Here is a 15,255-nt window from a genome sequence, read left to right as displayed (position 1 = left end):
AGGACCATGGTGGAAGAACAATGCTACAGACTATTGTTGTTCTATCTGTGGTTGATCTATTCTGCATGCATCCTGTTTGACCACTGTTTTCTTACTGCTGTCTCACACATGCATCTCCAGGACCACTTCTAGATGTGGAAGTAGGCACCTATTACACACACCCCCCTCTCTCTCTCTCTCTCTCTCTCTCTCTCTCTCTCTCTCTCTCTCTCTCTCTCTCTCTCTCTCTCTCTCTCTCTCTCTATCTCTCTCTCTCTCCACTGGTTGCACTTTTCTTGTGGCCACAGGTCACAAATCTTGCTGCTGTGATGGCACACTGTGGTATTTCACCCAGTAGGTATGGGAGTTTATCAAAATTGGGTTTGTTTTCGAATTCTTTGTGGATCTGTGTAATCTGAGTATTTGTGGTCCTGGCAACTGGACCTTTTTTGGAACACCATTATTTGTGTCTTACTGAGATTTACTGTCAGGGCCCAGGTCTGACAGAATCTGTGCAGAAGATCTAGGTGCTGCTTCAGATTCTAGTAGGGTGAGGCCGGGTGCTGCAGACTGTTCTAGTGCCCTCGCCAATTCGTTGATATATATGTTGAAGAGGTTTGGGCTTAAACTGCATCCCTGTCTCACCCCACGGCCCTGTGGAAAGAAATCTGTGTATTTTTTGCCAATTTTAACAGCACAGTTGTTGTTTGTGTACATGGATTTTATAATGTTGTATGTTTGTCCCCCAACACCACTTTCCATCAATTTGTATAGCAGACCCTCGTGCCAAATTGAGTCAAAAGCTTTTTTGAAAACAACAAAGCATGAGAAGACTTTGCCTTTGTTTTGGTTTGTTTGTTTGTCAATTAGGGTGTGCAGGGTGAATATGTGGTACGGTAATTTGGTAGAAAGCCAATTTGACATTTGCTCAGTACATTGTTTTCACTGAGGAAATGAACTAGTCTGCTGTTAATGATATTTTATCATTTCATTGAGGATACCATCAACACCACAGGCCTTTTGGGGTTGGAGGGTTTGTATTTTGTCCTGTAGTTCATTCAATGTAATTGGAGAATCCAGTGGGTTCTGGTAGTCTTTAATAGTTGATTCTAAGATTTGCATTTGATCATGTATATGTTTTTGCTGTTTGTTCTTTGTTATATGGCCAAAAAGATTGGAGAAGTGGTTTACCCATACATCTCCGTTTTGGATAGATAGCTCTTTGTCACGTTCGTTGAATGACGGGTCAGACCAAGGCACAGTGTGATATACAGTGGGGAGAACAAGTATTTGATACACTGCCGATTTTACAGGTTTTCCTACTTACAAAGCATGTAGAGGTCTGTAATTTTTTATCATAGGTACACTTCAACTGTGAGAGATGGAATCTAAAACAAAAATCCAGAAAATCACATTGTATGATTTTTAAGTAATTAATTTGCATTTTATTGCATGACATACAGTGGGGAAAAAAAGTATTTAGTCAGCCACCAATTGTGCAAGTTCTCCCACTTAAAAATATGAGAGAGGCCTGTAATTTTCATCATAGGTACACGTCAACTATGACGGACAAAATAAGAAGAAAAAAATCCAGAAAATCACATTGTAGGATTTTTAATGAATTTATTTGCAAATTATGGTGGAAAATAAGTATTTTAAGTGGGAGAACTTGCACAATTGGTGGCTGACTAAGTACTTTTTTCCCCACTGTAAGTATTTGATACATCAGAAAAGCAGAACTTAATATTTGGTACAGAAACCTTTGTTTGCAATTACAGAGATCATACGTTTCCTGTAGGTCTTGACCAGGTTTACACACACTGCAGCAGGGATTTTGGCCCACTCCTCCATACAGACCTTCTCCAGATCCTTCAGGTTTCGGGGCTGTCGCTGGGCAATACGGACTTTCAGCTACCTCCAAAGATTTTCTATTGGGTTCAGGTCTGGAGACTGGCTAGGCCACTCCAGGACCTTGAGATGCTTCTTACGGAGCCACTCCTTAGTTGCCCTGGCTGTGTGTTTCGGGTCGTTGTCATGCTGGAAGACCCAGCCACGAACCATCTTCAATGCTCTTACTGAGGGAAGGAGGTTGTTGGCCAAGATCTCGCGATACATGGCCACATCCATCCTCCCCTCAATACGGTGCAGTCGTCCTGTCCCCTTTGCAGAAAAGCATCCCCAAAGAATGATGTTTCCACCTCCATGCTTCACGGTTGGGATGGTGTTCTTGGGGTTGTACTCATCCTTCTTCTTCCTCCAAACACGGCGAGTGGAGTTTAGACCAAAAAGCTCTATTTTTGTCTCATCAGACCACATTACCTTCTCCCATTCCTCCTCTGGATCTTCCAGATGGTCATTGGCAAACTTCAGACGGGCCTGGACATGCGCTGGCTTGAGCAGGGGGACCATGCGTGTGCTGCAGGATTTTAATCTATGACGGCGTAGTGTGTTGCTAATGGTTTTCTTTGAGACTGTGGTCCCAGCTCTCTTCAGGTCATTGACCAGGTCCTGCCGTGTAGTTATGGGCTGATCCCTCACCTTCCTCATGATCATTGATGCCCCACGAGGTGAGATCTTGCATGGAACCCCAGACCAAGGGTGATTGACCGTCATCTTGAACTTCTTCCATTTTCTAATAATTGCGCCAACAGTTGTTGCCTTCTCACCAAGCTGCTTGCCTATTGTCCTGTAGCCCATCCCAGCCTTGTGCAGGTCTACAATTTTATCCCTGATGTCCTTACACAGCTCTCGGGTCTTGGCCATTGTGGAGAGGTTGGAGTCTGTTTGATTGAGTGTGTGGACAGGTGTTTTTATACAGGTAACGAGTTCAAACAGGTGCAGTTAGTACAGGTAATGAGTGGATAACAGGAGGGCTTCTTAAAGAAAAACTAACAGGTCTGTGAGAGCCGGAATTCTTACTGGTTGGTAGGTGATCAAATACTTATGTCATGCAATAAAACGCAAATTAATTACTTAAAAATCATACAATGTGATTTTCTGGATTTTTGTTTTACATTCTGTCTCTCACAGTTGAAGTGTACCTATGATAAAAATTACAGACCTCTACATGCTTTGTAAGTAGGAAAACCTGCAAAATCGGCAGTGTATCAAATACTTGTTCTCCCCACTGTACGGACATGTTTATTAACTTATAAACACAATGACAAAACAACAACCGAAACGTAAAGTCCAAGGTAGAACACACAACATACCTTACATGGAACAAGATTTACATTTACATTTTTAGTCATTTAGTAGACGCTCTTATCCATGAGTGCATACATAATTTTTTTTAGTTTTTCATACTGCCCCCCACCCCCCGTGGGAATCGACCCCACAACCCTGGCGTTGCAAACGCCATGCTCTACCATCCCTGCCAGCCATTCCCTCCCCTACCCTGGACGACGCTTGGCCAATTTTGCGCCGCCCCATGGGTCTCCCGGTCGCGGCCGGCTACGACAGAGCCTGGATCCCACAACTACACAGTGCCAATAGACTGCCTAAGTATGATCCCCAATCAGAGACAACGAGCGATAGCTGCCTCTGATTGGGAACCACACCGGCCAACATAGATCCACACATACTAGATCGACAACATAGAATAAACACAACAAAGAATATACACACCCTGACTCAACATATACGTGTCCCCTGAGTCAGGGCGTGACAGTACCCCCCAAAGGTGCAGACTCCGACCGCACAACCTTCACTTAACAGGGTAGGGGCCGGGTGGGCATTCCGCCTCGGAGGCGGATCCGGCTCCAGGCGTGACGATCTCATACTCTCCGCCTCCCTGGTGCGCCCCTGGTCTGGTCTGGACCTCGGCGCGCTGCTTCCCCTCTCCTTCCTCCCACGATACGCCAGGCCCTGTCTGGACCCTGGTGTGGGAGACCCCGAACCTGGAGAGGGGCTGACGTCATGGTCTGGACTGGAGCCGCTGACCGGAGCTGGACTGGGCACCGGTGGAGCGGACTGCTCTGGCTCCGGAGTGGAGCTGCTGACCGGAGCTGGATCAGGCACCGGTGGAGCGGACTGCTCTGGCTCCGGAGTGGCGCAGCTGACCGGAGCTGGACTGGACCCCGGTGGAAAGGGCACGGGCCGTGCCGGACTGGACAAACGCACCACTGGTCTGGTGCGAGGAGCAGGCACGGGCTGGACCGGACTAAGGAACACGCACCTGCGAGGGGCAGGAACGGGCCGGACTGGCGATGCGCACCACTGGCTTGGTGCGAGGAGCAGGAACAGGCCGGACTGGCGACGCACACCTCTGGCTTTGTGCGAGTAGCAGGAACAGGCCGGGCCGGATTGGGAACACGCACCACTGGCTTGGTGCGAGGACCAGGAACAGGTCGGGCGACACGCACCACTGGCTTGGTGCGAGGAGCAGGAACAGGCCGGGCCGGACTGGGAACACGCACCACTGGCTTGGTGCAAGGAGCAGGAACAGGCCGGGTCGGACTGGCGACACGCACCACTGGCTTGGTGCGAGGAGCAGGAACAGGCCGGGCCGGACTGGGAACACGCACCACTGGCTTGGTGCGAGACGCATGCACGAGGTGTACCTGACTGGGAACTGACCTCAGAGATCTCCGACTGTACCAGTCTTTCACTCTCCGCACCCAGTCCTCCTCCCGTGAGGACTCCACCCTGAGCCCCCACGAGTGCAGTGGTCGGGGCTCTTCTCCATCGCTCCCCGACCACCCTTTTAGCCCCCCACATTTTTTTTTTCTTGGGGCTGTCTCTCGGGCTTCTTCCTCGGCCGGCGCCTTATGCGTTGCCGTTGCTCCTCTCTATACCGGGCCTTCACTGTCTCCTCCCAAGGACGGCGATCCATCCCAGCCTGAATCTCCTCCCATGTCCAGGATCCCTTTCCATCCAGGATCTCCTCCCATGTCCAGGCTGTCTGCTCCTGGGCACGCTGCTTGGTCCGTGTTTGGTGGGATCTCCTGTCACGTTCGTTGAATGACGGGTCAGACCAAGGCGCAGCGTGATATACGTACATGTTTATTAACTTATAAACACAAAGACAAAACAACAACCGAAACGAAATGTGTCCAAGGTAGAACACACAACATACCTTACACGGAACAAGATCCCACAACTACACAGTGCCAATAGACTGCCTAAGTATGATCCCCAATCAGAGACAACGAGCGACAGCTGCCTCTGATTGGGAACCACAACGGCCAACATAGATCCACAAATACTAGATAGACAACATAGAATAAACACAACAAAGAATATACACACCCTGAATCAACATATACGAGTCCCCTGAGTCAGGGCGTGACACTCTTCGTGTTGTTGTTTGTTTAGTGTTTTCCCATTTTCCCAGAAGTGGTTAGAGTCTATGGATTCTTCAATTACATTGAGCTGATTTCTGACATGCTGTTCCTTCTTTTTCCGTAGTGTATTTCTGTATTGTTTTAGTGATTCACCATAGTGAAGGCTCAGGTTTTCTGGGTCTCTATATTTTTGGTTGGATAGGTTTCTCAATTTCTTTCTTAGGTTTTTGCATTCTTCATCAAAACATTTGTCATTGTTGTTACTTTTCTTCGGTTTTCTGTTATAGATTTTTAGATTTGATAGGAAGCTGAGAGGTCAAATATACTGTTTAGGTTTTCTACTGCCAAGTTTACACCTTCACTATTACCGTGGAACATTTTGTCCAGGAAGTAGTCTAAAAGGGATTGAATTTGTTGTTGCCTAATTGTTTTTTGGTAGGTTTCGACACTACTTTCCTTCCATCTATTGCATTTCTTAATATTATTCAGTTCCTTTGGCTTTGATGCCTCATGATTGAATATTGCTCTGTTCAAGTAGACTGTGATTTTGCTGTGGTCTGATAGGGGTGTCAGTGGGCTGACTGTGAACGCTCTGAGAGACTCTGGGTTGAGGTCAGTGATAAAGTAGTCTACAGTACTACTGCCAAGAGATGAGCTATAGGTGTACCTACCATAGGAGTCCCCTCGAAGCCTACCATTGACTATGTACATACCCAGCATGCGACAGAGCTGCAGGAGTTGTGACCCGTTTTTGTTGGTTATGTTGTCGTAGTTGTGCCTAGGGGGGCATATGGAGGAGGGAATGCTGTCACCTCCAGGTAGGTGTTTGTCCCCCTCTGTGCTGAGGGTGTCAGGTTCTTGTCCAGTTCTGGTATTTAGGTCGCCACAAACTAGTACATGTCCCTGGGCCTGGAAATGATTGATTTCCCCCTCCAGGAAGGAAAAGCTGTCTTCATTAAAGTATGGGAATTCTAGTGGGGGAACACAGGTAGCACACAGGAGGACATTTTTCTCTGTTGAGATCATTTCCTTTTGAATTTCTAGCCAAATGTAAAATGTTCCTGTTTTGATTAATTTAATAGAGTGAGTTAGGTCTGCTCTATGGTTTTGAGGCACAGTCACGGGAAATACTTGCATTTACCTGCTGTATGGTAGCAGAGTGGACGTTTTTTCGTCGTAGCAGGGTTGAGATAACCACTTGTGCGTTGGGGAAAGTAGAAGAAGCTTTTTCCATCACTCCCTTGAGTGCTGTGGCCACACTGTCCTACTGTGTTCTCAGGTCGTTTGTGCCTGTATGTATTATTATGTTGCTGGGTGATCCTAGTTTTTCTCTCTCTCTCTCTCTCTCTCTCTCTCTCTCTCTCTCTCTCTCTCCAAGCGCTTTCACTCTTCTCTTAACTGCCTAGTTCCTTCATAGTCCTGCCAAAATACCATAAGATAGGGTATAATACACATAATTATACCCACTTACATTAGCCATTATGCCAGTGGAGCATTGCTCGCCAAATGACACACGACCTGTCAAGGCTTCATTCAGGCCATTAATAAGCGTCATTAGTGTCTAGTTTGAATACCCCTCTTGCACACTGCAGTCATTTCAACATGTCATAGATTTTAATTTGAGGGTAAAAATAGCTATGAGGATATTATGCACTCTTCCAGACAGTCTTTGTGATCGTCTGATGGGGGGGAAGTTCACCGTGTGACATTGCCTTTTCTCTTTATTGGAATTAAAACTATAACTACATTTGAAATGACACCATATTCCCCCGTATACTGTGCTAGTTTTGACCAGTCCTGCAGAGGCCTATGGAGCTCTGATCAAAAGAATTGCACTTATAGGGGAATAGGGTGTAATTTTGAAATGTGCTTTATTACTACTTCAGTGCTGCGACATCAGTATAGAACGCCCCACCATCAGGGCTTAGCTGGGGTTTCTCTTTATGTGTCACGATCGTCGAAAGGAGTGGACCAAGGCGCAGCGTGATATGCATACATCTCTTTTAATGAGTACTTTTACAATAATACAAAACAACAAAACGATACGTGAAGTCCTCGGTCAATAACACAAACCAACACGGAACAAGATCCCACGAATAACAAGTGCACACAAGGCTGCCTAAGTATGGTTCCCAATCAGAGACAACAAGCAACAGCTGATTCTCGTTGCCTCTGATTGAGAACCACCCCGGCCAACACAGAAACACATAACCTAGAACATACCATAGAAACACGAAACATAGACTCTACACAACGAAACTAACACCCTGGCTCAACATACAAGAGTCCCCAGAGCCAGGGCGTGACATTATGATGCTGATAAACAAGGTTCTACTTCACTCACAGGTCTATAGTAGTATAGAAATGTAGTTGATTATGATTGTATTATATTATTTTGATATGTATGAAAAATGAATAATTATGCTTTTCATCATGTTTTTTTCTTGTTTTTAAATCTCCTGAAATGTGTCTGTCAGAAATGTTCTAAACCTACCACTCTGTGTATTGCACTGGAGTGTATCATTTATTTTGTGATCCACCTAGCTAATATCTTTTTTTTTTTTGCATATCCGACTCGAATCTGTTCTTTTTCATGCAGTCTGAACAGCCAAAAAGCACATGGAATCTGATATTTCAAACCACATTTCAAACCACCTTCGTAGGTGGTTTGAAGTCAGATACAAGTCTGATTCCTGGCCATGTGACTTGTGTCTGAACGGTCAAATCTGATTTATTTGCCCTTAAGCGGTTTTTAGACTGTTATTTGGCACATCTTGTTGCTTGCAAGCTACTCAAATTACTCAGTTTGACAAAAACATGTGGTAGCCAACTAGCTTGTTAATTGTTTACAAACAAATGAGTGAATGTGCTAGAAAGCTAAACAGCTACCTAGTTGACTGCTGAGGCTAGCAAAACATGACTTGTTTTGAAAGTTGGATCATTTGATCTGTTAAGGCTTTAAAAGTGTTCTTACAGTGCTTTCAGAAAGTATTCACACCCCTGGGACTTTTCACACATTTTGTTGTGTTAATGGCTTAAATGGATTCAATTGAGATTTTGTGTCACTGGCCTACACACAATACCCAATAATGTCAAAGTGAAATTATGTTTTTAGAAATTTTGAAAAATGAATTCAAAAAGAAAAGCTGAAATGTCTTGAGTCAATAAGTATTCAACCCCTTTGTTATGGCAAGCCTAAATAAATTCAGGAGTAAAAATGTCTTTAAGTCACATAATAAGTTGCATGGACTCTCTGTGTGCAATAATAGTGTTTAACATATATGTTTTAATGACTATCTCATCTCTGCACCCCACACATACAATTATCTGTAAGGTCCCCTAGTCGAACAGTGAATTTCAAACACAGATTCAACCATAAAGACTAGGGAGGTTTTCCAATGCCTTGCAAAGAAGGGCACCTATTGGTAGATGGGTAAAAAAAAAGAACATTGAATATCCCTTTGAGCATGGTGAAGTTATTAATTACACTTTGGAGGGTGTATCAATACAGTCACTACAAAGATACAGGTGTCCTTCCTAACTCAGTTGCCGGAGAGGAAGGAAACCACTCAGTGATTTCACCATGAGGCCAATGGTGACTTTAAAACAGTTTAATGGCTGTGATAGGAGAAAACTGAGGATGGATCAACAACACTAACCTAAATGACAGAGTGAAAGAAGGAAGCCACAAAATACAAAAATGTGTACAAAATACAAATATTCCAAAACATGCATCATGTTTGCAATAAGGCACTAAAATAAAACTGCAAAAAATATGCCAAAGAAATTAACTTTGTCCTGAATACAAAGCGTTATGTTTGGGGCAAACACGACACATCACTGAGTACCACTCTTCATATTTTCAAGCATGGTGGTGGCTGCATCCTGTTATGGGTATGCTTGTCATCGGCAAGGACTAGGAAGTTTTGGGGGGGATAAAAATAAAAGGAATAGAGCTAAGCACAGGCAAAATCGTAGAGGAAAACCTGGTTTAGTCTGCTTTCCAACAGACACTGGGAGACAAATTCACCTTCTATCAGGACAATAACCTAAAACACAAGGCCAAATATACATTGGAGTGCTTACCAAGACTACATTGAATGTTCCTGAGTACAGTTTTGACATAAATCGGTTGTCTAACAATGATCAACCACCAACTTGAATGAGCTTGAAACATTTTTACAATTATCATGTGCAAATACTGTACAATCCAGGTGTGCAAAGCTCTTAGAGACTTACCCAGAAAGAGTCACAGCTGTAATTGCTGCCAAAGGTGATTCTAACATGGGGTGTAAATGAGATACAGTGCCTTCGGAAAGTATTCAGACCCCTTGACTTTTTTCACATTTTGTTATGTTGCAGCCTTATTCTAAAACGGATTAAATTGTTTTAATCAATCTACACATAATACCCCATAATGACAAAGCAAAAATAGGTTTTTAGAACTTTTGCAAATGTATTGCATATAAAAATCTGAAATATCACATTTACAAAAGTATTCAGACCCTTTACTCAGTACTTTGTTGAAGCACCTTTGGCAGCGATTACAGCATCAAGTCTTCTTGGGTATGACGCTACAAGCTTGGCAAATATGTATTTGGGGAGTTTCTCCCATTCTCCTCTGCAGATCCTGTCAGGTTGCTGCACAGCTATTTTCAGGTCTCTCCAGATGTTAGATCGGGTTCAAGTCCGGACTCTGGCTGGGCCACTCAAGTACATTCAGAGACTTGTCCCAAAGCCACTCCTGTGTTGTCTTGGCTGTGTGCTTAGGGTCATTGTCCTGTTGGAAGGTGAACCTTCGTACCAGTCTGAGGACCTGAGTGCTCTGGAGCAGGTTTTCATCAAGGATCTCTCTGTACTTTGCTCCTTTCATCTTTGCCTCGATCCTGATTAGTCTCCCTGCCGCTGAAAAACATCCCCACAGCATGATGCTGCCACCACCACGCTTCACCGTAGGGATGGTGCCAAGTTTCCTCCAGACGTGACGCTTGGCATTCAGGCCAAAGAGTTCATTCTTGGTTTCATCAGACCAGAGAATCTTGTTTCTCATGATCTGAGAGTCTTTAGGTGCCTTTTGGCAAACTCCAAGCAGGTTGTCATGTGCCTTTTACTGAGGAGTGGCTTCCGTCTGGCCACTCTACCATACAGGCCTGATTGGTGGAGTGCTGCAGAGATGGTTGTCCTTATGGAAGTTTCTCCCATCTCCACAGAGGAACTCTGGAGCTCTGTCAGAGTGATCATCGGGTTCTTGGTCACCTCCCTGACCAAGGCCCTTCTCCCCTGATTGCTCAGTTTGGCCGGGCAGCCAGCTCTAGGAAGAGCCTTGGTGGTTCCACACTTCTTCCATTTAAGAATGATGGAGGCCACTGTGTTCTTGTACCCTTCCCCAGATCTGTGCCTTGACACAATCCTGTCTCGGAGCTCTACGGACAATTCCTTCGACCTCATTGCTTGGTTTTTGCTCTGACTCTGGGACCTTACAGTGGGGAAAAAAAGTATTTAGTCAGCCACCAATTGTGCATGTTCTCCCACTTAAAAAGACGAGAGAGGCCTGTAATTTTCATCATAGGTACACGTCAACTATGACAGACAAATTGAGAAAAAAAAATCCAGAAATTCACATTGTAGGATTTTTAATGAATTTATTTGCAAATTATGGTGGAAAATAAGTATTTGGTCACCTACAAACAAGCAAGATTTCTGGCTCTCACAGACCTGTAACTTCTTCTTTAAGAGGCTCCTCTGTCCTCCACTCGTTACCTGTATTAATGGCACCTGTTTGAACTTGTTATCAGTATAAAAGACACCTGTCCACAACCTCAAACAGTCACACTCCAAACTCCACTATGGCCAAGACCAAAGAGCTGTCAAAGGACACCAGAAACAAAATTGTAGACCTGCACCAGGCTGGGAAGACTGAATCTGCAATAGGTAAGCAGCTTGGTTTGAAGAAATCAACTGTGGGAGCAATTATTAGGAAATGGAAGACATACAAGACCACTGATAATCTCCCTCGATCTGGGGCTCCACGCAAGATCTCACCCCGTGGGGTCAAAATGATCACAAGAACGGTGAGCAAAAATCCCAGAACCACACGGGGGGACCTAGTGAATGACCTGCAGAGAGCTGGGACCAAAGTAACAAAGCCTACAATCAGTAACACACTACGCCGCCAGGGACTCAAATCCTGCAGTGCCAGATGTGTCCCCCCTGCTTAAGCCAGTACATGTCCAGGCCCGTCTGAAGTTTGCTAGAGTGCATTTGGATGATCCAGAAGAGGATTGGGAGAATGTCATATGGTCAGATGAAACCAAAATAGAACTTTTTGGTAAAAACTCAACTCGTCGTGTTTGGAGGACAAAGAATGCTGAGTTGCATCCAAAGAACACCATACCTACTGTGAAGCATGGGGGTGGAAACATCATGCTTTGGGGCTGTTTTTCTGCAAAGGGACCAGGACGACTGATCCGTGTAAAGGAAAGAATGAATGGGGCCATGTATCGTGAGATTTTGAGTGAAAACCTCCTTCCATCAGCAAGGGCATTGAAGATGAAACGTGGCTGGGTCTTTCAGCATGACAATGATCCCAAACACACCGCCCGGGCAACGAAGGAGTGGCTTCGTAAGAAGCATTTCAAGGTCCTGGAGTGGCCTAGCCAGTCTCCAGATCTCAACCCCATAGAAAATCTTTGGAGGGAGTTGAAAGTCTGTGTTGCCCAGCGACAGCCCCAAAACATCACTGCTCTAGAGGAGATCTGCATGGAGGAATGGGCCAAAATACCAGCAACAGTTTGTGAAAACCTTGTGAAGACTTACAGAAAACGTTTGACCTGTGTCATTGCCAACAAAGGGTATATAACAAAGTATTGAGAAACTTTGTTATTGACCAAATACTTATTTTCCACCATAATTTGCAAATAAATTCATAAAAAATCCTACAATGTGATTTTCTGGATTTTTTCCCCTCATTTTGTCTGTCATAGTTGACGTGTACCTATGATGAAAATTACAGGCCTCTCTCATCTTTTTAAGTGGGAGAACTTGCACAATTGGTGGCTGACTAAATACTTTTTTCCCCCACTGTATATAGACAGGTGTGTGCCTTTCCAAATCATGTCCAATCAATTGAATTTACCACAGGTGGACTCCAATCAAGGTGTAGAAACATCTCAAGGATGATCAATGGAAATAGGATGCACCTGAGCTCAATTTTGAGTCTCATAACAAAGAGTCTGAATACTTATGGATAATAAGGTGTCTGTTTATTATATTTAACACATTTGCGCAATAAAAAAAATACTTTTCTCTTTGTCATTATGGGATATTGTGTGTAGATTGCTGAGTCATTTTTTATATTTTTTATCCATTTTAGAATAAGGCTGTAACGTAACAAAATGTGGAAAAAGTCAAGGTGTATGAATACTTTCCGAAGGCACTGTATTTCTGTATTTAATTTTCAAAAACAAATCACAAATGTTTACAAACATGTTTTCACTTTGTCATTATGGGGTATTGTTTGTAGATGGGTGAGATTTTTTAAAAATAGAATCCATTTTTAATTCAGGCTGTAACACAACAAAATGTGGAATAAGTCAGGGGGTATGAATACTTTCTGAAGGCACTGTACACTATGATTGTGAACATTCAAAGCAACTGGGAAACATCCATGGCAGGCATTGTTGTCACTTTAGCTTGCTACATAACTTCTGTGTGATAAGAAGCACAAGCACCACCACCAATCAGCCTACACCACTGCGTCATTACTATGACAACTAGAGTAGCCATGTCAGCAAATTACTGCTGTTGAACACACAAAAATCCGATTTGGTCACTTGTAACTTGCTGTTTGGACAGTCAATATTCCAAAACGGATTTGAAAAAGGGTTTTGAGCATTAAGGCCTACAGTGTTTACAAAACTTTAGAGTGTTGCTTGAGTAGAGTAGCATCCCACAGGTGCAAGTGTGTGTGTGTGTGCGTGTGAATGTCCCACAGGTGCGGGTGTGTGCCCCTCCTGACAGGCATGGTGCAGTACGGTGCCTTTGATCGTTAGTGACTCTAGTTGTATACCTCGTCTGTGTCTACAACAGCTGGAGGGGATAATTAACCACAGAAAGGACTAAATCAAATCACCATGAAGCCTGCCTCCTGTCAACCACCACGCACCTTGGCATTCCACTGCACAGCACAGCTATTTATGTTCCCTCTGTACTACACGCACGCACACACACACCACTCTCCATCACTGCGAGATGTTCAAACACTGATCTGTGCTTTAGGACTCCCACTGAGAGGGTAGTGTGTGTGAGACAGGGGAATAACCTGATCAGAGTTTAGTCCCACAGCTTTCTGTGATTTACCACATTACAAAAGACAATAGGGAGGGTAAGATGGAGAGAGGCAGACAGAGGGAGGGCTAGAGCCCTTGAGTGTAGTGTATATATGCATGCAGGCGTTTGTGTGTGTATGAGTGAAGAGAAAGTGGTGTCAGGGCAGAGAAAGCCTTTCCAGCAGAACATCAAATAAAATTGTATTTGTCACATGCTTCGTAAACAACAGATGTAGACTAACAGTGAAACGCTTACTTACGGGCCCTTCCCAACAATGCAGAGAGAAAAATATGGATTTTTTTTAAATATGAGGAATAAATACACAATGAATAACGCTAACTTGGCTATATACATGGGGTACCAGTACCAAGTCAATGTGCAGGGGTACAAGGTAATTGAGGTAGATATGTACATATAGGTAGGGGTAAAGTGACTAGGCAACAGGATAGATAATAAACAGTAGCAGCAGCGTATGTGGTGAGTTAAAAGAGTTACTGCAAAGAGGATCAATGCAGATAGTCCAGGTAGCTATTTGGTGAACTATTTAGTGGTCTTATGGCTTGGGGGTAGAAGCTGTTCAGAGTCCTGTTGGTTACAGGCATCGGTATCGCTTGCTATGAGGTAGCAGAGAAAACAGTTTATGACTTGGGTGGCTGGAGACTTTGACCATTTTTAGGGCGTTCCTCTGACACCTCAAAAAGAAAAGGAGAGCCGCACACTCTAGGAGCTCAGATGCAATAATATAATATCATATAATATAATATAATATGCCATTTAGCAGACGCTTTTATCCAAAGCGACTTACAGTCATATCTTAATAACCAACGTTTCGACAGACAAGCTGTCTTCATCAGGGTATAATGACAAACACTGCGGGTCACTAGTTTATATAGTGTGAAAGGACACACGCAGGTGTCTGTAATCATGGCCGGGTGTGGCCTAATAGCATTGGCCAATTCACAGATAAAAACAACATACAAAAAACATGGATAGCATATGATCATAGATACTTAGCTACATAGGCCCACAACATTTACAATGAATAGCAAAATCACAAGAATGGCTTCAAATCAAAGTCTACGTTGAGACCGAAGGGAGCAAGGGTCTTTAAATTAAAGATCCAGGCAGCCTCTCGTTTTAACAATAAGTTGTCGAGGTCACCCCGTCTCCTAGGGAGGGTGACATGTTCGATGCCGATATAACGTAGGGAAGAAATAGAGTGGTTCGATTCCAAAAAGTGGGCAGCGACTGGGTATGTCGAGTTTTGGCACCTAATGGTGCTACGACACCGCCTGGTATAGAGGTCCTGGATGGCAGTGAGCTCGGCCCCAGTGATGTACTGGGCTGTACACACTACCCTCTGTAGCGTCTTGCGGATGCCAAGCAGTTGCCATACCAAGCGGTGATGGAGCCAGTCAAGATGCTCTCACCGGTGCAGCTGTATAACTTTGAGGATCTGAGGGCCCATGCAAAATATTTTCAGCCTCCTGAGGGGGTGTTGTCGTGCCTTCTTCAAGACTTTGTTGGTGTGTGTGGACCATGTTAATTCCTTAGTGATGTGGACACCGAGGAACTTGAAGCTCTCAACCCGCTCCACTACAGCCCCGTTGATGTGGATGGGGGCGTGCTTGGCCCTCCGTTTCCTGTAGTCCACGATCAGCTC

This window comes from Coregonus clupeaformis, chromosome 12 (genome assembly GCF_020615455.1).
Source record: "Coregonus clupeaformis isolate EN_2021a chromosome 12, ASM2061545v1, whole genome shotgun sequence".
NCBI lineage: Eukaryota > Metazoa > Chordata > Actinopteri > Salmoniformes > Salmonidae > Coregonus > Coregonus clupeaformis.
The sequence above is the reverse complement of the archived record's forward strand: the minus strand, read 5'-3'. Positions refer to the sequence as shown.